Raw genomic sequence first — 24497 nt, 5'->3', positions numbered from 1 at the left:
CTCTCTGGACGGATACCCTTCCTTAGGTAAGTTCCTTTACCTACATATGCTATGGTGCCTATATTTCTTTTGTGTTCTTCGGATTCTTCTTCCTCCTCGGAGGAAGCCTTTTCTTTCTCTTTCTGGTGTACTGCTATCACTGCTTTCCTAATCTTCTTGTACATAGAGTCTATGCAATTCTGTCTGTCATGTTTTCCATCAGCTATATTTTGACCCCACTTGTTCAATGCATCTAATTCACTCTGATCGGTTCCGGGCCTGTCTCGTTCTCTTATCAGACAATTTATGAAAAATCGTAGTATCAGCGCTTGTATGGCAACTTTCTGTTTCTCCATGGCATCCTTAATGCTGTCAGGGTCCTTTCCTGTCTGAACAAACTCATATATCTTATCTAGACGCTCCTTCATTCCTACATAGCATAACAAGCTATCCGTAGCAGACCTTAACCGTAATGATGCCAATATCATTAAATCATCCTTTCCGGGTACTGGATCATATCTACAGACTGACATGTTTTCTTTTAATGCGTCAAGGCGGGGTGATCTGTACGTGGTGGGATTCCGCATGTCCCCTAGGGATAACCTGCGCGTGACGGGCGGGGTCTGAAGACCCGCGGTCGCACCTCCTGAAGCGGAAGCTTGGGCATCATCTCTGTGTGCAATCTGTATTTGAGTCTGTCTTTTAGTAAGATCTGATAGAAGTGGTTTCGGTAGGTCTGTTTTGAGCGGAGGAAGTGGCGGGGCTGGCGGAACAGGAGAAGTCTGTTGTGGTACCGGCGGAACATGACCGGGGGGTGGAGTGCCACCCCCGTCCCTGTCAGTAGGCAGGGCACGAACAGGCAGATTGGTGTAAGCTGGTGCTACATCTTCTAGGTAAGAATTTAGGAATATGTCTTTAGTAGTCTTGTGCATTACTTTAGTTGGAACTAATGGTGACGGCAAATTTTTCGGTATTTCTGAAATGGCGTCAGGTGTACCCTCGGCCAAAAGATACATGCTGTTCACTTGACTATTTCGGATGCGATCTATTTGTTCTGATTTTACTCGGATTCCTTCAATGACTAGTTCGTTTTCTCGGGCTTTTTCTGATTCTTTAAGTCTGTCTTCTCTACGGAGTGCTCTTTCAGCACGTTTATGTGATTCCTTACGCCAAAATTCTATGGCGTCTTTCTGAGATTGTCTGGCTTTCTTTTTCCGTAATGCCTCTTCTACCTTTATGATGCACTCGGCATCCCATGTTCCATTAACGGGCCATCGATATCTTTCCTCTAGGTGTTTGGTATAATCGGTCCATAATTCTAGATACAATATGGCATCTATGCCATGCTTATTATACATGAAATTACCTGGAGTGTCCCTAGGGGGGATAGGGATTTCTTCCTCTAACATCCCTTTCCTAGTTCCTATCTGCTTTAACTTGTTGAAAAACGGCATTGTGCCTACTTGATACTGAAATGCTCGATCCTTGATACTTAATTCTGAATTGGACTAGTTATACAAGAAAACACAATAATACACAAAAAACAGTCACATTCATACCACGACATTAATTACATAAAAAGACATTTGAGACATAGATGACTACCCCCTATAACGGATGTACTGCTCAACAGTACAGATACACTGGTGTAACAGTGCAAAATTCAGAAATTCGGAATACTAGATATACTGCTAAACAGTACAGATACACTGCCTAAAAACAGTGCAGACCGGACTTGTGTACCCAAACCCGTCTAGATACGACCCAGCAATGGTACTCACCGGGAAGCACGGAAAACAGAAGGCCTCGGAAAACTCGACTGGACTCGACTCGGGACTTCGGAAAACTTCGGAAAACTTCGGAAAACTTCGGAAACCTGGTGGGCTCTTGACACCTCGGACCTTGCTTCTTTCGGCTGGGCTCTGGTCGGGATCCTCCGCACTCCTCACCGCCTCGTCTGGGTACTGATCGCAGTCTTCGTCACCTCCGTGGGTCAGAGGGAGATGCAGGAAATCCTGCCGTTACGCGTATGTTCCGGCTAACTGACGGCAGGGGACACAGGTTGCAACGCACCAACCGGCGCGTGAGGTGGGGGAGGGGTCCCTGTTCGGGCGCCAAAATGATGTAAATAAATAATTTACTCTTAATTTCTATGCAGGTAAGTACTTAATCAATAATAACTCAGATCGGGTGAAAAAAGACAGAGTCCGTGGTGTTAGAGTTCTAAGGGTTTTATTCCTTAAAAAGGAATGGTCATGGCCAAGATATCATGTTCTGACCACCACACAGGGTGTCAGAAGGGATAGAGCGCGCTCCCAGTTTATTAACAGTACATAGCTTATATTCTTATTTCATTCCATAAGTAACAGTGCAAGAGGCGTAACAGCTGAGAGAAGACAAGATAACAATATACACGTGGTACAAGTGCGTAATCAAGAGGCGTGAACTAGAGGTGTGTGCTAGAAACGTCACAGGTAGGTGTCACAAGTGGGTGGCACCAAGCAGAAATGTTGCAATGTCAGCAGAAATCGGAAGCTTGGATGCGCGCGCAGCTGCATGACGTGTAATTGGAGGGGTGCAGGGGACTTGACATTTACACTGACGGAAAGAGACAGAAGTCTGGCATGTCAGATCAACTTGTGCTTCTATCATATCTGATATCTGATGTTTAGGAACTAAGCTATCTGGGCAGAAAGGTCTCTAGAGCAGAAGCTGTTCTATACTAACTGTGAGTGCGTGTATAAGCGCCTGAGTGTCTGTATGAAAAGCGTGGGGGCATGGGGCCTTCCATGGAAGCATGGCAACAGAAGCTATGAATTACTTGCATAGAGACAGGTCGGCCCTTTAGCCCTGTAACTGAGGAAGGATGTTTACTGAAGCTAGCAGGCTGGAATGTATTTTCGGGGAGGGAAACAGATAACTCGAAGGTTATAGTCAATCTTGGCAGGCAGCAGTCTGAGCCGAGCACGGAGGGCCGCGCTAGAAGTAAGTCAGAGTTCACGGGTACGGGGGCTGCCTGGGCAGAGGTTCTCGGAGTCAGAAGCCAGAAAAGAGGCTCGGTGGCAGAGATTCAGGGCCTACTTCAGCCAGGGCTGAAAAACGTAGGAGTATACTTCAAAAAGACGTTGGCATAGCATACTTAGGAACGGACCATTCAACCCATACATGGTGGGTCTGAAAGAGGACATGTTAACGTTGGACACAAATATATTTGCGTCTTCATAGCTGGTACAGGAGGGAAGTTACATGCACTTTAACTCGTACATGGAGTCGGTGGGGTACGCGCTAGGGAACATAACTTGACCATAAAATTTATATTACCTCACCTATGTCTCAGCCCCACATGTGGTTTGGGTGGGTTCGTCAAAGAAGTCCAATCCATAATGTTGCATTCAGTTTCCCCATATCTTCCGGAACTTGTCTGGGCATCCCTCACTTTTATACGTCACCCTTTCGGCTGCCATACATTGATCCATCCCTGTTTTCCATTGTTGTAGTGTTGGTGTGTCCTGTGTTCCCTAATGTGGTGCTCTGTCTCCCTTCGCCACTATTAACCCCAGCGCACTGAACAATAGTTGTGGTCTTGGTACGTCTACTTCACTATTTATTCCCAGTAGGAGGATTTTTGGTTCTAAAGGGAGGGAAAACTTGGAGCACCTCTTTTAGTTCTTGAATAATCTTCTCCCAGTATATCGTTATCCTGGGGCATGTCCAGATTGTGTTATAATAATTTCTTGTCTCCCCCTGGCATCTTAGGCATTGTGGGTTTCTGGCTCGTCCTATTTTATGGAGCTTGACCCTATCGTAATAGACCTTGTGTAGTATCTTATATTGGATAAGTCGTAATTTTGCCCTGATCACCAACTCTCTGGGGTGCATGACCGCGCCTAAGCCAAGCCCGTCTGCTCCCGTCCGCGCCAAGACCGCGCCAGGCACAGGACACGCTGCTTCCACTTCCCCTGTACTCAGGTACGACTCTTCTGAGCTGCGGTCTATGCGCCCCTCCTTACCTAGTCCTTCCTGCTGTGTGCATTCCTTTTCTGACCACCTGTGTGGCCCTTACACTTGTCGACCGTGTGGTTGGTCATCTTCCAGTCCCACCAGCCCCATTACCCCCCTCCCCCTCGTCCTCGGCATAAGACAACCTCCTTTAATGGCGGCCTTATCAATGCCAGATCCTTAGCTCGACATGGACAAGACATCCATGATCTTATCATAACAGCCAATCTTGATGCCTTGTTCATTACCGAATCTTGGTTGCATGATGCTTCAAATCCCGACCTTGCCACCGCTCTCCCCCCTGATTACACCATCTTCAGGCGAGACAGACCCATTGGTCGGGGAGGAGGATTGGCCATCATTGTAAAAAAAGCACTCAAGTGCCACACATTTGATCTGGCTTCCTTCAAGGACTGTGAATCCCTGGGATTTGTAATCCAAACTAGTTTCTCCTCCGCCTTTTCTGGAGCACTCGTCTACCGCCCCCCCGGAAATGCCACTACTTTCCTGGACTCCATTGATGAAACTCTGGCAGCTTTCCTTACCCATTACCCTACCTTCACCCTTTTTGGAGACTTTAATCTTCATTTGGAATCCGATACTGATCCCCACACTCTCAATTTACGCCACTCTCTTGAGATTTTTGGTCTTTCCCAATTAGTTTCCCTCCCTACCCATTGTGCCGGACACACCTTGGACGGCATTTGCACAAACTTGACCTCCCTAGATGCTTCCACCCCCGTGCCACAAATTTGGACAGACCACTGTCTCATTCCCTTCTCCATCAATAACAAAACCTCGCCCCCCCCCTCCTATTAAACTCTCTCACACCCCCTTCCCTATTAATTGGAAAAAGGTAGCTGAGTACATTAAACTCAACCCACAACCGGTGGTATCCCCCCCTTCCATCACGGGTGACGTGTCACTAGACTCCACAAATTTCCACCTGTGGATTGAGAGAGTAATCCCTGCCAATGCAAAACCTGTCATCCAAAAACCTGTTCGAGGAAAAAAGAAACCTAATGCCCCCTGGTATACTCCGGCCCTCGCTGACTGCCACCTTAAGTGTAGGCTTTTGGAGAGAGAATGGAGAAAAACCTACGATCCAACGTCTAGATCCATCTACATTCTCCAGAGAAAGCAATATCTCTCAAATATAAAAAAAGCAAAAAAGGCATTCTTCACTCAAGCAATAGACTCTGCTAAACAGAAACAACAAACGATCTTCAATATCGTAAAATCTTTTACCCATCCCAAAGCACTGGCACTTGAAATCCCTCCCTCGCAAGCCCTCTGTGATCAAATTGCTGATTTCTTTGAGGAGAAAATGAATAATATCCACAAGGACTTCCCCCCTGCACCTGTTCCTACCCAAGAGCCTGACACAACTATTCGCTCATTAAACCAATTCAAAGCAGTTTCCCTATTGCAAACGCATAAAGCCATACTAGCCTGCAAATCAGGTGCACCCACGGATTCCTGCCCCCCAGTCATCTTGCACCATCTTGTTGAGGCCGTCAACCCTCTAATCAATGCAATTGTGAACGAATCCCTCGACTCCGGCATTGTTCCTTCTGAGTGGAAGAAGGCCACAGTCAAGCCCCTCATGAAAAAGCAAAATAAATCCCCTACTGATTTGTCTAATATGCGCCCAATCTCACTCCTCCCTGCGCTAGGCAAAATCACTGAGCAACTAGTTCATGAGGAATTAAAGAATTTTGTGGAAAATCATTGTATCCTGCACCCACAGCAATCTGGCTTCCGCTCCGGCCACTCCACAGAGACCGCTTTGATTGAGTTGTCAGACACCATCAAGTTCTTGCAGGGTGAGGGCAGGCAGGCCGTCCTCATCCTGCTCGACCTAACCGCGGCTTTCGACACCATCTCACATGCTGTTCTAATCAATAGGATGCGTGGGATTGGTGTCTCGGGCTCCGCACTTGCCTGGATAACCTCATTCCTGTCCAATCGCTCTCAAACGGTCTCCTTGGGCCCCTTTCTTTCCGATGAACGATCCATCATCTCAGGGGTACCTCAGGGTTCCATCCTGAGCCCCCTCTTTTTCAATGTATATATGGCCCCCCTTCTCACGTTGATTGAGTCACATGGGATTCTCGTGACATCCTACGCTGACGACACCCAGCTTGTCGTCACTATCGATAAAAGACTTCCGGATGCTGCCATCAGATTCCAAAACTGTCTGTCAGAAGTCTTTTCTTGGCTTAACCTGCATCATTTAAAATGCAACAGCGCCAAAACAGAAATAATTCCCCTAGGTAAAGGCACATTCTTTTCCCCCAAAGACTGGTGGCCTCATAACCCCGAAGCACCACCAAGCGCGGTTGCTTCAGCCCGCAACTTGGGCGTTCAATTTGATGCTTCCCTCAGCTTCGATGAACATGTGCGCATTACCGCTGGGCGCTGTTTCAGTCTGATCAGGCAATTAAAGAAATTTTTTAATTTTCTGCCTATCACAGCCAGGAAATCAGTCGCGGTGGCGCTTATCCTCTCCCGGCTGGATTATTGTAACGGCCTCCTAGCAGGCATCAAGAAGTCCTCTCTGAAAAAGCTGCAGAGTGTCCAACATGCAGCAGCCAGGCTTGTTTTGAAACTTCCCCGTAGGTCCTCAGCCTCTGCAGCCCTTAACACCCTTCATTGGCTGCCCCTCCATAAGAGAATCTTATTCAAGCTCTTAGTCACTGTATTTAAAGCAAACAGGGGCTTGGGTCCATCCTACCTGACCAAGCGCTTCCAGCATTACACTCCTACCCGCTGCTTGAGGTCATCTGGCGCCAATTTCATTTTGGAACCCCGTATAAAACTAAAATCCAAGGGTGGAAAGACCTTCTCTTTTCTGGCGGCTAAGGCATGGAACCGTCTCCCCCCCAACCTTAGGCACGCTCCCTCAGAAAGCCTATTTAGGAAATTTCTGAAAACCTGGATTTATTCTCAGTCTGACTCCTCAGTCCTCGCAGCTATTTGATCCATGCCCCCCTAGACGACCTTCTGTGTGCTCAGCGCCAAGATGCTCCCTCCGGAGCGAAAGTTAGCGCTTTACAAATGCCAACAAATATCAAAATATCAAATATTATGAGGGCAGCTTCCCAGTCTATGTTCTACATTTCTCCTACTTCCTCCTCCCATTAAGCCCGGAGTTTACCTAGATCTCTGGCATATTGTTGTTCAGTGTTTTATATGTGAGGGCTACTGCTTTTAGGGTGAGGGACTCTTGCAGTAATCAGCCTTCTAATGGAGCATATTCCTGGAGGGTCTCTACATTCAGGGATTCTGTTACCCATGTATGCCTTAGTTGTACATATTTAAAGAGTTGGGTGGTTTGGAGTTGATATACCAAGCGTAATGCAGTAAAGGTTTTGAGGACCCCTTTATCTATGATGTCCCCCAAGTCAAGATTCCTACTATGTCCCATTGTCTAAAGCCTTTAAGTTTCCCTATTTCCCTCTACCAGTTCCCTTTCCAGAGTGCTGTTGCTTTAGTCATTTTATGATCCCAGCCTAGGATCTTAGTGGCTCTTTCCCACGTTTCCAGTGTAGGTTGTGTGGCTGGGAGGAGGCTGTGCTTCCCTGATGCCCTGTAAAGGTAATGGGTGAACATGTGCTGCAATGGTGTTCCTCTTTCTAACCTATATGTGGGTTGGTCCCCAGCTACGTGTACCCAGTCATTTATGGGCATGAGGTGTTCGACCCAGTAGCATGCTTCTATGTCGGGTATTGTGAGGCCCCCATCATACAGGTTTCGCTGTAGTGTCCGTAACGCTATTTGTGGGTGTTTCCTCAGCCAGAGCAGTGAATGCAGCTCAGCCTCTATACCTCGGAATACTGTCCGTGTGAGGGGATGATAGGTGTTCTGCAAGGCGTAAAGGAACTGGGGCCGTGAGATAATTTTAAACATTGCAGCCCTCGCTATGATCTTGAGTGGCAGTGTTTTCCATTTTTCAGCATCTTTTTTTAAACTTTTGTGTTAGTCGCAAGATGTTGTGTTCGTAACAGAGGTCCTTATCTGTTGTAAGATAGATTCCCAGGTATTTAAAGCCTCTTTCTATTATCGCCAGGTCCTCCGGTAAGGGAGGCCGGTGTTTCATGGGTCTGGGACTGTATGCCAATGACTTGTGCTAGTTTATCTTGTAGCCTGAATGTTTACCATACTCTTCAATGGTCTGGAAGACATTGTGGATCAAGCTTTCAGGTTTGGTTATGTATAACAGGATGTAATCTGCGTATATAGACATTGTTTCCTCTCTTGTCGTCTGCTGTGATCCTGAAACCCTGGATTTTAGAGTGCAATTTTATTCGACACACCAATATCTCTATTGTTAATGCAAACATCAGAGGAGACAGGAGGCATGCCTGCTTACTTCCCCTGCCAATTGGGAACTCCTGCGATGTCCTACCACTCACTCTCACCTTTGCTCTAGGAGTATTATACAGCAGGGCAAACCATTTCCTAAATTTCGGTCCCACACCAAATCTGCCTAGGTCTAGTGTACTGTGTCAAATGCTTTTTCAGCGTCTAGTGCTAGAATATATGTGGGGTGTCTCACTTGCCAGCTGCCATTATCCAGTTATGAGGTCTCCTGAGATTCCACTTCAATGTCCTACCGGGCATGAAGCTGGATTGGTCACAATGGACCAGTGATGTTATGACGTTTCTTAGTCTTGTGGCCAGGATGGTCACTAGGACTTTCACTTCAACATTTAAAAGGGAGATAGGACGATAGGAATAACATCTGTTGCTCTCTTTAAACTCTTTATGTATGGTCATAATTGTGGCAAGTCGGAGGTCTGGAGGTAGTATCCCATCCTCATGGGCATCCTTAAAGAGGTTGAGCGAGTGAGCACTGAGGAGATCTGAGCATCTCTTATATAGTTCAGCAGGTAGGACATTTGGCCCAGGGGTTTTTCTTGCGTGAAGTTTCATTACGGCTCCATTGACCTCCTGCAGGGACAAGTCCTCATCAAGTGCCACTCTATTTGCCTCCTCTAAAGATAAGGTCTCTACTTCTGCCACGTAGGTTTCTATTTCGGGAGTGCCAGATAAAGGTTTAGCCTTATAGAATTCTTTATAGTATGTGGAGAATGCAGCCGGGATTTGTCATCGGTTATGTGTTCCTTTCCTTGGCCATCTACTATGGATTGGATCCACCTATTTTCTGTTTATTTTTTGCCAGGCCAGAAGTTTCCCTGCTTTGTCTCCTGCATCATATGGTCGATGGAGAGTGGCTAAGTACTGGTCCCTGGCCGCTTTATGCGCTAGCTCTCTGTATTCCTGTCTAAGAGTCTCCAGTTGCCAAGTGAGCTGTGTGTCGTGTCTTGTGATTGTCTGGTCTTCTAGCGACAGGAGTTGGTGTTCTATCCATTCCACTTCTTTCTTCCGTTCCCACGCTATACAATTTTGCACCTTGTCTCTCAGCCCCATTTCGTTTGCCTCCAAGAGTTTGACCCTTGAATCCACGTTCCCTTGTTTTCTTTAAAGAAAATCTCAGAGTCGTCCCTTAGGCCACGGATAATGTATTCATTTTTGAGGTCCCATGTCCTGAGCCTCCATTGTGTTTTTGTTTCTGTGTCATGATTATGGGCTGCGGCTCTAGGGGTGCCACCACCGATCGCTTCAAAAATAGATGTGGGCCTTTTGGCAACGCTAATTTTTTCTGTTTCATTGCCACGCTATTGGTGGCATTGTCACACCGGTGCCCATTATTAGTGCTAAGAGGATATCATGATAAATATGTGCTTTCTGTTCTTTAAAATGATATGTTTGTATTTCTTTGTTGCTATTTCTTTTTTCCTTAGAACAATCCTTGTAAGTGCCCCTGTAAACACAAAGTAATGTGCATGCTTAGATTTGTTGGTGCTCTATGATAATGCGCATGGTTAAGTTTCATATTTGTAGCAGCTGCCACAGTACAAGCATTTGTTCTTTTGTGTGCTTTGTGTAACTAAAATATTGCCTTTCCCTTAATTGCTTAAAGAAAAACATTCTGTGCATGTTTAAATCCTTCTTGCTTCTGGAAAGTTCCTGACGCCTGACATGGTTCTGATGCCTGACGTGGTTCCCTCTATAAAAGAGGACCACGCCCAAGGATACATGCTCAGTATTCCTTTGGCATCCGTGAAGGCAGCTCTCTGTTTAACTTTGCTCCAGCTGAAGTGATTTTGGGCTCAGCTGTCACCGGAATCTCCTGGTGAAAAACAGAACACTTAGACATCGAGTTAGAAGCCTCTGGGTTAAGTTCGCTCCAGTTTAGTTTCTTGGATATTGCAATATGCTTCAGACACACATAATTTTTGAGTTCAAAGGTTATTCCTGCTAAAAGACTGCGATAAGAAATTATTTGCTGATAATTCACAAGGCAAGTGTTTCATAGAAAAGTGCTTGCTTTAGGACTTGCTTTTGGGTTTCTACACCGCTTTGGAAAGATCTTTTTGACAAAAAAAAGGAAACTGTAAAAGGAAATTGGTTTTCTGAGTGGAATTACAGACAATTGTGTTCAGCATTATTGAAAAGAAAACTGGATTAAGGTTTTCAGAGACTTGATGAACATTTTCCATTATTGTACAAAGTTGCGAGGCTGGTCCCGCTTATTCTTGGGCCAACAGAAGAGAGACTTTGGTTATGATTTGACGTTCTTGAAAAGTAGACTCTAGCCAATAGTCTCAGGAGGCAAAGCGAGTAACAGTAGGGTTGTTAAGGTGGATATTATTGGGTTTCATATTTCTTAAATACTCAAATGTTTTCAGCTTGAAGGTTCCCCAAAGCGCTAATATTCTAGTTGTTTTCTTACAGGTCTCCTTCCCTGCTGTTCCCATCCTATCTCCCTTTCCCCCACCTGGCCACTCTAATCCTCTGTGTCATTACGACATCCAGAGTTGGAGCTGCCTGGAGGTGGACCATTATAGCATCGTCCATTCCTGAGAAAATGCACTATCTTGACATTCTGCTGTCTGTTCCCTATTTTAGTTCACAGTGGTGAGTGGTCAGACAGCTCTCTGGCTAGGTATTCTATTTCTCAGACCTCCCACATTTCCCCCTTTGGAATAAGGGTGTAATCTTGTCTTGAGAACACATTATGTAACCTGGAGAAGTATGAGTATTGTTTGGCCTGTGATTTCTGTACCCGCCATACAAACACCAATCCCATTGGGCTTGTAAATTGTGCCAGTGCTGTAGGTGGGGTCTTCTGTGGCCTGTCTCCGGTGCGGGCTAGGGACATGTCCATCTATGGGGGCCGCCATTTGTGGTATTTAACTTCTGTTTTCCCCATTGATGTGTGTAACATGTACTGAGAGTGAGACCTTCAAGGTCTGTACCCCTTGACTCACTAGGACTGTACAATAAAACCTTTTTCTATATTGTGCGACATCAGGTTCCCAACCCTTACCCCCGTAGCCATCTCACATCACTTAACCCCCAACCATCAAGTTCATATGTAAGAGGAGAAGGAGAGGTCTGTTGCCCCCCCCCGTCAAACAACTTTGTGCTACGAGTGCAAATTCTTACAGCCTACAATTGGAACAGTCTACTTTGAGAGCGTATCTTCATTACCTCTGGAGGATTCAAGGCATCAGTACCATATGAGGGCCATCAAATACGTAATCTCGAGGTACAGTGCTCCAGCCTTGTCTGCCGGAGCGACCTTGTCGTTCATTCTCCTGACTTTGGTGGGTCGGTAATTTGCTCCCATGGTGCTAGATGTTAAGGGTCTGAGTTGCGCTCCAAATGTCTTATTTCAGCAACCAATGGATGTGTGGTCTCGTTGTCTGAGGATGCATCTTGATTGTCCGATTCAGAGAAGGATTCTCGTACACTGGTGTCATCTGTTCCTTTGCGTGTTGTTGGGGTTTGTACACATGCTTTGGCTCAAACCCATGCTTGGCATTGATCTTGGGAGCTATTGAAGTGCGGCCACATATTAGTTTATGTTGTTCCCTTTATTGTTTATGTCATTTATTTTATTGAAACTTGCATTGCCAAAATATTGTATTAATGCAGGCAGTGAATCGAGTTGTGATGTCACAGAGACAGTTTGCATGTGAGGAGCTCATTTGGAATTCAAACACATTCTCTCCACGTTGTTTTGTAAAAAAAAGTGCTGACTAATGAGCGCACGTCTATGTGAACCCCACCCACTGACTGCCTATAAAAGACTGCGTTTGTTCTCGTATTCCCATTCCTTACCTGTAATTCCAGCGGGAGTGATTCCCGCCATTGGACCACGGCTTCTTCAGTTCCCCCTTCCCCCTCCAGAGTGCTTCTTAGCTTCTCCGGGTCCCTGCTTCAGTTCTCGGAGTGTTTCCTACTTTCCCCAGTCTTCGCTACGCTAGCAGGGGAGCTTCCTGTTGTAATCCCTCGTCGCCTAGCAACTTCTTGATCTAGGACGTCTTCCGCTCCCGCTATGGTGACACAGTTGAAAACTCTCTGATCAGCTGAAAAAGAGAAAAACACAGTCAAGTAAGATCTTTCCTTTACAAAAAGCGCTCAACAGAATCTTATGCATAAGAACCTGCTAAAAGTAAAACTTATACTTATCTTCGTCTGCTGAACTCCAGAAACAATTTTTGTTTTGCGTCAGAGATGAATCTGAAAGAGACTAGGACATAAAACAAAAGGTCAATGCCTTTTTTTTAAAAAGTTTTTTTTATTAGCAATAGTGAAGATAAGTACAGGAGCATAACAATTCAAGTCGGAGCGACCCCCCGCACCCCCGCCCACCCAGTAGAAAGAACAGCATGTGAATTGAATGAAAGGCGCAGAAAGAAAGAAAAGAGAGAGGAGAGATGAAGTAAAAAAAGTAATCCAACAAAATTAACGAATACATAGGTGGCACAAATCCATAGAATTTTAGAAAAAAAGTAAAAGTAGGAAAAAAGCAAACAGCGTTGTAAAGAAACAGTACAAGCCATAAAAGAAGACAGAGAATCAGGGAATTATCCCGGCTGTTCCAGCCAGGTTGTTAGTTTTTCCACACCTCCAGGCCCTTTTTCTGACCCTTACGCCCCATTTTTCACAGACAGCTTTTTCTAGGTGGTAGTGGCAACAAACCTAGCCAGCCACTTAGAGAATGAAGGGGACTCAGAGTTGAGCCAGGCGGAGGCCACACAAATCCTCCATACTGCCATTGCAATGAAAGTTAGTCCCTTGCTTTTAACATTAGGGATTTCAGACTGTGTGCCCTGTAAAATAACAGTGGAATTTAGTGACATATGCTGAGTAGTAACTTCCCTTAGGAATTCCTGTACGCGGATTAATGTTGCGCCAAGCTTTGGACAGGTTGCAAATATGTGGATTGAATCGGCTCCAAATTCCGAGCATCAAGGGCATAAAGTTCCTTTGCCTACCCCCCACTTACTTACTGGGGGTAATGTACAAGAAAAAGATAGTTTTAAAATGTTGTGCCTGCAGCTTGGCTGACAATAAAATGTTTTGACAGAAGGCTTGTGAATTAAAGAAAATACTGCATGGGTAGTCAAGTTTTGTACGCCATTTGTCTGCTGTGGTTTGTAGGTCGTCTGGGGTTTGTCTGTTTATGATGTTATATAGTAGACCAAGGGGCACATTACGATCGCGGACGGACTTGCGTCCGTCCGCGAGCCCTGAGTAGGAGGGAACGTCCGCCTGTGCTGCGTCGTTCCCTCCTTTGCAATTAGGATGTGACCGGCACCATGGCGGTCAAATCTCTAGATTTAACATTGTGGCGTGTGCGGCTTCAAGCTGCACCCGCCGCAATGTTAAAAACGCATGCATTGCATTTACATGGACAAAGTGGCAGGCACCGCGCATTGCCTTTACATGTACCATAGTTTTGTTTTAATTCAGAGCATATCCTGATAATTTCCCAAATTTTAGAGCCTCAGTTTCTAAAGCCAGTATGGTATTACAGGCGTCAGGCGAGATGATGGCCAGGTCGTCGGCTAAGGCCATGATATTGATATTACTCCCCTGGAAGCTAACTGCAGGGATGTCTTGGTTTCTTTCAATTTGTTTGATGAAAGGGTCTAGATAGAGGGCAAACAACAGAGGGGAGCAAGGGCAGCCCTACCTGGTTCCCCGAGAGATGTTTAATTGGTCAGTAGGTTGCCAATTGATGGATACACAGGCCATAGGTTTAAGAGCTTGCACCGCCTGCGTGAGTTTTGGCCTAAAGCCCATCCTACTCATGACAGCCCACAGGAATCACCAGGAGACCCGGTCGAAGGCTTTTTCAGCGTCGAGTAGTATTAAAGACATCGGGTCTCCGGCTGCTTGTGCGGCGTCGAATAGGGTAATGGCCCGCCTGACGTGTTCCTTTGTACCTTTTTTTGGGATAAACACATGTTGCCATTCTAAGACTAGGGACTCAGCCACGGAGGAGATTCTAGTTGCTAGTACTTTGGAGAAAATGTTTTAATCACAGTTGATGAGGGTGATACGCCTATAGGAGCTCATCTCTAATGGAGATTTGTCCTTTTTTGGGAATATAGCTATTCTGGCCTTAGACCAAGAAGCAGGAGGCGGAGCCCAGCTGAAAATAGAGATTACTACCTCTGTAAAGATTGTTTTAATTTGGGGGCGAAGATCTTATAAAACTCTACAGGAATGTAAACCAAGCCTGCGGCTTTCCCGTCAGGGAGGCTGGATAGGGATTCCATAATTTCATCCCAGGTTAGAGTTAGATCTAGTAGACCACTATTGTCTGGGCTAAGTCGTGTGAGATTAATCTCGCTAAGATAGCGAGCGATCTCCATTTCGAGTGTATCGTTGGCACAGCGATTTTCCTTGGTGTACAACTTAGATTTGAATCATTGGTCTCACTCCCTGATGGGAGTCTTATTGTATCTATCTCACTACTGGAAACCTGTTGCCTAGTCCTAAAGGCCAAGTGGTGCCCAATGCTATCACTACACTTGTAGTTTTTTCGCGAGAGCTTGCCCACTTGGCTGCGGTTCTTTCCGCGAAGACTGCCCCAATCTCAGCCTTGGCCAGAACTACTTCCTTCTGAACGTTTTCAATATCTTGTCCTGTTTGGATAAGTTGGACCAGTTTGGTTTCGGCTGTCTTTAGTTTCCCTTGTAGGTTACTGATTAGAAGCTTCTCTTTTTTATTTTTACAGACTGAAAACCTAAAAGCCTCGCCCCTGACCCCTGCCTTTAAAGTATCCCATACAGTCATTAAGGAAGCAGAGCCAATGTTTATTTCCAAGAATTCCTGGATCCATCCTTGAATATGTGTTTGGTAATTAATATCTTGCAGAAGAGCTTTCTCAAAACTCCATGTGGGCGCCTCTTTCCACTTCCCTAATCCCCTGATGTCAAGGATAAGAGGACTGTGGTCAGCCATAAAGAGGAGAGCTATTACAATGGTGAAGTTATTAACAAGTGAGGATGAAAGAAAGAAGTAATCCAGTCTGACTAGGGAGTGATGCGGGCGGAGAAGAAAGTGTAGCCAGGCTGAGTGGGGTTTAATCTAGCCCATGTGTCTCTTAATTATTGGGCTTGGGCAAGGTAGGCTAGTGCCTGAAAGGCCTGGGGTTTCCTGCCCGTGTATCTCCAGTTGCTATCAGTCTCCCAGTTGCAAGGCAGATGTATATTAAGGTTGCCACACAGAATAATGGGAGTGGGCCAGTGAGCTAGTTCGGCTGAGACCAGGTTAATAACACCTGTATCGTCAGCATTACTCCTGTACATTGAGCAGAGGGTAAAGGGGGGGCTGTTAGAAAGATGACACTCAGTTATAACCCACCTGCCCAGTGGGTCGGATTTAGCCCAAGGAGTGTTGAGAGATAATCTTCTGTCTGCCAGAATTTCAACCCCTTTTTGTTTTGGTACCCTGTGTAGTGGCCCCCAAGACTTTAAATCCCAGGGTGTCTAGTAGATGCTTCTGAGAGCCTTCAATGTGGGTTTCTTGTAGACAGTTGATGTTCCCCCCAAGGATCGTAGCCCTAGAGCCACAATTTGCCTTTTAGAGGGATCATTAAGCCCACAAAAGTTAGCAGAAATAATTCTTAATAAATCTAACTTATCCAATTATAAGAGGGAAGAGAGTAGTCGAGATTTTTCGATCCTGCCCTGAACCATAGTAGGTAGAATTAAGAGTGTGTGTGTATGTGTGCCAAAAGAAATCAATAATGCTACTGCACCAATTCATTCTATTAAAGTGCCCGATGCGACCCTCCACCCCTTCTTCGAGCAATCAGGTAAAGCCTGAGTGATGATAGTCAAGATGAGCCCCGGCTGCATACCAGGCTGGAACAAAAAGGAAAAACTAGTTATACTTTCAGATGGCTCGAGGCCCTATGAGTAGTAAAGAGAAAAAGCAATGTCAAACACTGTCAAACAGAGGAGCATCTATTTTTGCGTGGTGACAGCAGAGGGATTAGTGCTAGGTTGATCAGTGATGCTGTAGCCGGGCGGTGGAAAAGAAGAAAGAAAAAGGAGAAAGAGTAAAAAAAAAAAAGACAAAGACAAAGGATTAGAGTTTGTTGTGGCAGGAGCAGTGTCTGAGAGAGAAACCCGCCCGTGATGAAGTGGGATTAATTGCGAGAGAGCGGGGAATGGACTTTTCATCTGTTGCTTTTCTTAGACTTCAGCTCTTCCAGATACTCCCCGGCTTTTATTTTGGATAGAAAGACCTTGGAAGTCCCGTTTGTGATTATTTTGAGCCTGGAAGGAATCATTTGGTAGACTTCAGCCCCCTACTGTTGAAAAGGGTGGATCAATTGTCTCAGACGCCATCTCCGTTCTAAGTCTGGATTGGCAATATTTTTTATCCCTTTGGCCCCTTTCTTGGAGTTAGAGCGAGCATGGTCATATATCAGCTATCTGAGGAGAAAGTTTCCGAAATAAACGAGGAATACCCTTGGCTGCGCTCCCGTTGCGTTACCACTGTTGTACTGCCATTTCTTGTTGAAAGGAAAGCGGTGTGCCCTCTGCACTTCCCGATCCCAGTCCCAGCCCTGGTGATCAGGAAAAGAGTCTTTTAATAGTTTGACTATGAAGCGTCTTGGATCGTCCCCCTCTTTCCCCTCCGGAATACCAAGCAGGCGTAGGTTGTTCCTGCGCTGGCGGTTTTCTTGATCCTCCATCTTGGACATCAGATCAACCAAGCAGTCGGCGTTGGATTTCCCCTGTTGTTTAGTAGCCAAGGATTCAACTTCCAAATGCTCAGTTGGACCTCCACCATGGTGACCCAGTCGTTGATATCGGTGCAGGTTTTGTTCAGACATCTTAGTCCGCAATGCAGCTTCTTGGCAGCGTTTTTGGCAGCGCGGTTGTCAGCCCGAACCTCTTCATGAAATTCTTTGATGGAGGCCAGTATAGAGCATAAGGAGGGTTCTATTGTGTCTGCCTGACGGCTCTTTGAGCTCCCCCACTGTGTCGTGTTGGAATCATCTTCATGAAGAGGATATGACATTTGGGAGTCAGAATAATCCCATTGCAGCCGGCTATGGCGCTTGCTCTTGCTTCTGGGTTTTTTGGGGTGCAAGACTGTGCCTGTGTCCTTGTGGGAGACCTCGCTGTCTCCTTCGCTGGCTTTCACAGACCCCCCCTTCAGATGAGGTAGGTGTGCTGTCTGAGACTGAGTAGAAATCCTCAGTACCTGCCTCAGGAGTCCAGGCATTTTGTGAGCCGGGAGGAACCACTAGACATTGAATGACATTGTTTGTACCTGCCAGCTGTGCGTCTAGAGTGGTGGGCGGGGTGTCAAGGCTGCCATCGCTGGGTTTTTTGTCCTGCACCTGTGTTTGTGCCGCGGGAGAGACTGAGATGGGACCGGTAGATATACTGTGGTCCGAGCTGATTGATCACAGGCAAGTGCCGGAGGGGGGGAGTCTTGGTTCAGGGTGGGCTCAGTTGTTTCGGCAGAAGATCCATCTATGATTGTGTCAGTGTTGGCAGACAGAGTTCCAATGGGCCTGCCTTCCACTGCGCCGCCCTCTTGCTGTAATCCTGGCTTAGATTTCCCTGAGGGTGTATGCTCAGTAGGGGGCGCGTGGGTCTTAGTTTTGGCCTTAGAGGGCTGATTTTAGGCACCCAGGAATATTTTTGCCAGGGGGGGTGTACTGTGCCAGGATTTTTTAAGTCTAGACAAAGTTCCCCCTCCCCTGTTTTTCCCAACAGTTTTTTATCAGTACTGACCTCTAGCCTGGTTTTGGAAGCGCCTTCGGTAGCCGCAGCTGCAGCGTCTCTGGGATCCACCAGCGTTTTCAGTTTGCCACCTCTCCGTGTCCCCCGGGCACTCATGTCGGGTCTGCTTCATTGTATAGAGGAAAAAAGCCAAGCCCATCTGCAAGGAGGACCGTAGGAGGCAGCAAAGGCAGCAGACGTGAAAGGAGGCTGAGAAAGGATCGCTTCCGCGATAAAATGAAGGATAACCAGTGCGCGTGGATCCAACAAAATTGCAGACAAATCCAGGAAAGCCTAGCGGGTCGCTTCACCAGCGCTTAGCCGTCCAGAGTGCAATTGTAGAGAACCTCATACATGGGAAGGCGGCCACTGTAGCAGCATTCTAGGCAGCCTCTGTGTTCGGCGCGTTCGACAGACCGGCATCACCTCGAACAGCGCAATGCAGCTAGCCGATCATCACGCGTCCGGCGTGGGATGGCCGAGCAGCAAGAACTCACGCTGACTCCATCTTGCTCACCTCAAAGGTCACTGCCTAAAGACAGTTTTTTATAGAAGATAAGAACCCAATTACAGAGCTGTCAGCATCATTAAGATTAGATTCAAAATGCTAGTGAAATTCTGCCAATTACAGTAAAATAAAAGCGATCTCACCATGAGTGATTGTGAGGCCAAGAAGGTACTTATTATTAATGAATGTTCTATATAAAGAGTAATATGGTATAAAGTACAATCATTATAAGTAACAGTTATTTCTCACTGTTGTTATTTGCTGTAAAGAAGAAAGAACAGCAACATCCTCCACAGTGACAAAGAGGAAAATCGTGCTTAGGAAAATTGGCCGTGGTATTTCTCATTTTTATTTTGTTATGGGTACTTTGTCCCCTTATCCCCATCCCCTGGAAATTTAATTTAACAAAACTGGTTATTCAACTTCGGTTCAGGTTGACTTAGGTTTTTGGGGGCTAGGGGAAAATTCCTCAAATCTCTCAAGTGGAACAACCTGGAATTTCAGGTGAGTGAAGGTGAACAGAAACGCAAGCCTTCACAACAATTTAAGTTCTCCTTGAGAGATATGGATCAAGATAGTGACCGTATTGATGGTGAAGCCACGGCTCAGGCCCTTTTTGAAGATAATGAAAGAGATAGTACGATAGTTACATTTTGCAAAGAATGCAAATAGAATTAGAAAGATTAAAACAAGAGAATACTGAATTACAGGAAATCATTTGTTACAAACCAAGAGAAAACTTGTGGGATAGTTCCTTTCCAAAAACTTTTAAGACTTCTTTAGAATCAGGTTCAAGATCACAGACGTCAAGTACTTTCTTGACATCTGATACAACATCTTCACCTGTTCAAGTAACGGTAGCAGTTCCCACCTCTGTACCCCGATGAGCACCAGAACATTTTTGGGGGGGATAGTGCAAAGCTTAATATTTTTATCAGTCAATGTCAATTACATTTTATTTGTAAACCACAATCTTTTCCTACAGACTCTACAAAGGTGGCTTTCATACTTTCATGTTTAGGAGGTACAGCTGCTAATTGGTCTATTCCCTACATTGATAGAGATGATCCAATTCTGCACAATTCGCCTTTATTCAAATTAACCATGGCTAAATTATTTGCAAAACATACCTATGTACAAGCCAGTGATAATAAATTGTTAAATCTAAAGCAAGGTAGCAAAGATCCGCTGACATATGTAACAGCGTTAATTAGATTACTAATAGAAACTCATTGACCAGAAGAAAAGGATGCTTCCCTATTTTATAGGGGATTGCGTGATGATTTAAAGGATGCCTTAGCCCATATTGTGGATTTACCAGAAGATTATTCAGAGTTTGTGGACCTAGTGGTAAAACCGAATCATCGTATAGGAGAACGTAAAGGAGATTAGACTAGATCAGAAAAAAGGTTTTCTGTGTTTAAACACGAAAAGAAAGATTTAGAGAGTAAAATTCCTGATACAGAACCAATGCAAATTGGAAGGATTAAAGGACCTTTAACTACTGAAGAAAATGATAGAAGACGTAAATTAAACTTAAGTTTGTATTGTGGCCGTTCACGTCATTTTGCAAAGGACTGTCCCAACAAGCCAAAGATTCCTAAGAAAACAAATGCTGTAGTTTCTAACCCCTCAGAACAGGAATACTTAAAAGCTTGTCAAGGGTGGAGATCACTTGTACAAGAAGAAGTCTTCCTAAGATCTCCCACTATCTAGCCAACACAGTAATGCGAATACCTCAACATTTTCTCATTCAGGTCATTTTAATAATTATCACGCAACTTAGACCCACGGTTTCAGTCCTGATAGATTCAGGAGCTACTGGCAATTTCATGGATATAGGTTTAGCTCAAAAATACAAATCTCAACTGTTTTAAAAGCACAACCAGAACCAGTCTGTGCAGTTGATGGAACTGCTTTATCTTCAGGAATGATAACAAAACAAACATCCCCTATTACCATGGTATGTCAAAATGGACACACAGAAATTATAAGTTTTGATTTGACTAATACTCCTACTTCTGGTTTAATTTTAGGAGTACCATGGTTAACTTTGCATATTCCTAAAATCAATTGGAATTTACGGACAGTTACCTTGCATTCTTCTTTTTGTAAAGTTAACTGTTATCAGGAAGCTCATTATGACTTAGAGACTGTGTTACATTGTGCAAATCTTACGTCAACTTCTATCATGATTCCTCCAGAATACCAAGATTATAAAGATGTATTTGATCCGGTAAAAGCAACTTCCCTACCTCTTCATAGATCATACAATTGTCGTATAGATTTAATTCCAGGAGCCCAACTTCCTAGTAGTAGGGTATATGCTCTTTTAGAAGAAGAAACGAAATATTTACGGACATACTTAGATGAGTTATTGGCATCCGGTTTCATAATTCATTCAACATCCCATCTCCTCACCGTTATTTTTAATTCCTAAACATGATGGAGGGTTGAGGGCTTGTATAGATTATCGTGGATTAAACAAGGCTACATAAAAAAATTAAGTACCCACTACCACTGATCCCTGTTTTGCCTGATCAGTTATGGCACTCAACAATATACATTAAATTGGATTTAAGAGGGACATACCACCTTGTTCGAGTCAAAGAGGATGATGAGTGGAAAACTGCTTTCAGAACTAAGTTCGGGTTATTCAAGTACACCGTCATGCCATTTGGCCTGTGCAGTGCCCCCGCTGCTTTACAATTCTTCATAAATGAAGTTTTGAACGAATTTCTTGATGTCTGTGCAATAGTATATATTGACGATCTACTCATTTATTCTAAAGACGGAAAAGATCACGTTCATCAAGTAAGAGCTGTATTGGCAAATTTGCCAGAAAACCATCTTTTTTGTAAAACTGGAAAAATGTATCTTTAATTCTAAGATAGTAGAGTTTCTAGGGTCTTGTCTTTCACCTGCTGGAATTATGATGGATAAAAAAAAGGTAAGTGCAATAATGGATTGGCCAGAACCTATTTCTGTGAAAGAGGTGCAAAAGGTATTAGGGTTTGCCAATTTCTATAGACGTTTTATTCCTCAATTTGCTGAAACTGTTGTTCCACTTACTACATTTTTACGAAAAGGACAAACCTTTGTTTGGACAGAAATAGCAGCTCAAGCTTTTCTTTACCTAAAACACAAATTTACTTCTGCACCTTTATTAAAACATATTAAACACACAAAAGGGGAGAGGGCCAAATTGTTTATACTCCAATACCCCAGACCCCCTAAAAGGACTATGTTCACAAACACAGTGGGTATACAGAGTTCTTCAAAAAAGTAAAGGGAAATTCCCAATTTGGAAAAAACTGCCCTCACTCACATACCGAAGTATGTGACATGCTTCATCATAGGGCCTGCTACAAAGGCCCTGGTGTAGCCACATCCAGGGCGGAGCATTAGGGAGGGGGAAAAAATAATAAATTTTCACGTTACAAGACGTACAACACAATACGTAAATACGTACAATGAGTAACATACATAAGTGATATCGTGTATAGAGGAACACCTCGTGGATCAAAAGTGCGACACAAATAAGTGCAGTAAGGACGTGTGTTAAAACTGATTAGGGGTGCCAAAAGAAAGAATTACTTTATTAGAACCAATTATGGTACCCTTATCAGGATTAAAAGAAAAGAAAGGATGGGAAAATGCCTTATTGAGAAAATGAGGTTTCTCAAGGCTTCCCTCCTACCACTGCTCGAGTCAACATGTTTCGACCATAGATTTGTGCCCCGAAAGGTCACCCTGGTCTTCTTCAGGACTGTCGCAGTAGGATCCACCGGTTACCTGTTTCTTAATTAGATCCTCGGGTAGCCCAGCTAGGTGTAGGTCACTAGGATCCGTACTCTGCTGGGTATGTTTCTAGATCAGTGGAGAAAGTATCCCCATATGAATCATGGGAAAACATTCACTAGGGAAGAATAGAGAGAAAAGAAAATAGGTGAAAGTGAGTGCTATTCCCCCACAACACAAGGTTTACTCTAAAGAAATCTCTCTTTTGTCCTGAGTATTAGTAATATGCTCAGGCTAGTCTCCGCTATATAGTAATTCAAAGCAGAGTTCCTCTCATACTCATTGGATCTTTTATACAAGGGAAGTGGTCATAATCAACCTCTCACAGTATATACGTCGGTAATAATTTACGAGGTAACGTGAACATTTATTATTTTTTCCCCCTCCCTAATGCTCCGCCCTTTATTAAAACACCCAGATCCAGAATTGCCTTTCTCTGTAGCAGCGGGCAATTCACAGGTTGCAGTAGGATGCATTCTCTCCCAAAGAGGTGAACAGGATGGTCAGTTACACCCTGTTGCCTTTTATTCTAAAAAACACGACTTCCTGCAGAACAACACTATACTGTGGGTGAGAGAGAACTTTTAGCAATCACTTTAGTCTTTACCGAATGGCGATACCATCTATTGGAAAAAAAAATTCAGTCACTATATTTTGAGATCACAAACATTTACAGTTCTTTAGTTCTGTTAAGGCCTTAACACCGCATCAAATGCGATGATTGAACTTTTTTAGCACTTTTGATTTTGTTACAACATACAGACCAGGCTCTAAGCAAATTCAATCTGATTTTTTATCAAGGTATGGACATACTACTGTATTCAAAAGAGAGGTTGAACATCCTCCCAATATTCCACCATAAAAAATACTAACACCATTGAGTCAACCCGATTTCATGGCACAAATTAAACAGAGCCATTTAAAGATAAGTGTACAGAAGTGGTTAAAACATTCAAAAAATACTATTCAAAATGGATTGTTTTACCATAATAATCTTTTATTTATAATTGAAGTAGAGTTACAGAAAATAATATTTAAATGGAATCGTGATTCTGCTTTAGCAGGTCATCCAGGAAATCAAAAGACTTTAGATCATTGTAAGAAACATTTTTGGTGGCCAGAATTAGCAAAAGATGTTCAAGATTACGTAGCATCTTTACTATTTATGCACAAAATAAATAATTACACAAAGCACAAGCAGGATTGTTGCAACCATTATACAATCCCCCATGTCCCTGGCATACCATTTGTGTTGATGTTATTACCAATCTCCCTGTTGCTAATGGTTATACAACAATTCTGGTAATAGTGGATTATTTATCAAAAATGGCGCATTTTGTTCCACTAAAGAAACTCCCAACTGCAGATGAGTTCAGTCAAGTGTTTATGACACACATAGTACGTTTGCACAGATTACCGTCTAAGATTGTTTCCAACCGAGGCAGTCAATTTGTTTCAACGTTTTGGAAACAGTTTTGTAAAAGGTTAAACATTGCTGTAGCACTGTCCACTGCTTTTCACCAAGAGACAGATGGCCAAACAGAAAGGGCTAAATAGACTTTATTACAGACATTACGATGCTTGATGGCGAAATTTACTAGTGAATGGGATAAAGCTTTGCCACTTTCGAAATTCATATATAATAATAGTGTCCATTCAGCTACTCAATGCACCCCATTTTACTTTTTGAGTGGCTATCACTCCAAGGCCTTACCAACTTTAGTAGAAACCTCCCTTTTACCTGCTGTTACAGAGAGTTTGCATGCTTTGCTAGAAAGTCAAGAAAAAGCCAAAAAGCATTTGAATCTGTATAAAGAAGGAATTAAGAAACAAGCAGACAAGCATAGAAATCCACCCCCAAATTCTAAAGTAAGAGATAAAGTCTAGTAGTCTACTAAGAATTTCAGTATTATGGGTTCATGGAAACTACAACCAAGATATATATAGGCCCATTTTCTATCAATAAAATTATAACTCCTGTTACTGTACAGTTAGATTTGACCCCCGATTATGCCATACATTGTACGTTCCATGTTTCCTTGTTAGAAATGTTTGATCCAAATACAAGACAAGAACCCCCACCTCCACCT

At 44.1% G+C, this 24497-nt stretch overlaps 1 long non-coding RNA gene across 1 annotated transcript in view; it reads right to left on the bottom strand.

Annotated features, from left to right (window-relative positions):
• Positions 1-12563, bottom strand: part of LOC147659510 (uncharacterized) — an 81767-nt gene extending 69204 nt beyond the window's left edge. Inside the window, exon 1 of the long non-coding RNA XR_015307224.1 lies at positions 12175-12563. This is a non-coding gene — a long non-coding RNA (uncharacterized LOC147659510). The remainder of the gene's footprint in view (positions 1-12174) is intronic.
• Positions 12564-24497: the final 11934 nt, after the last annotated feature.

Source organism: Lissotriton vulgaris, unplaced genomic scaffold, assembly GCF_964263255.1.
Source record: "Lissotriton vulgaris unplaced genomic scaffold, aLisVul1.2 SCAFFOLD_2176, whole genome shotgun sequence".
Classification (NCBI taxonomy): domain Eukaryota; kingdom Metazoa; phylum Chordata; class Amphibia; order Caudata; family Salamandridae; genus Lissotriton; species Lissotriton vulgaris.
The sequence above is the reverse complement of the archived record's forward strand: the minus strand, read 5'-3'. Positions and strand labels throughout refer to the sequence as shown.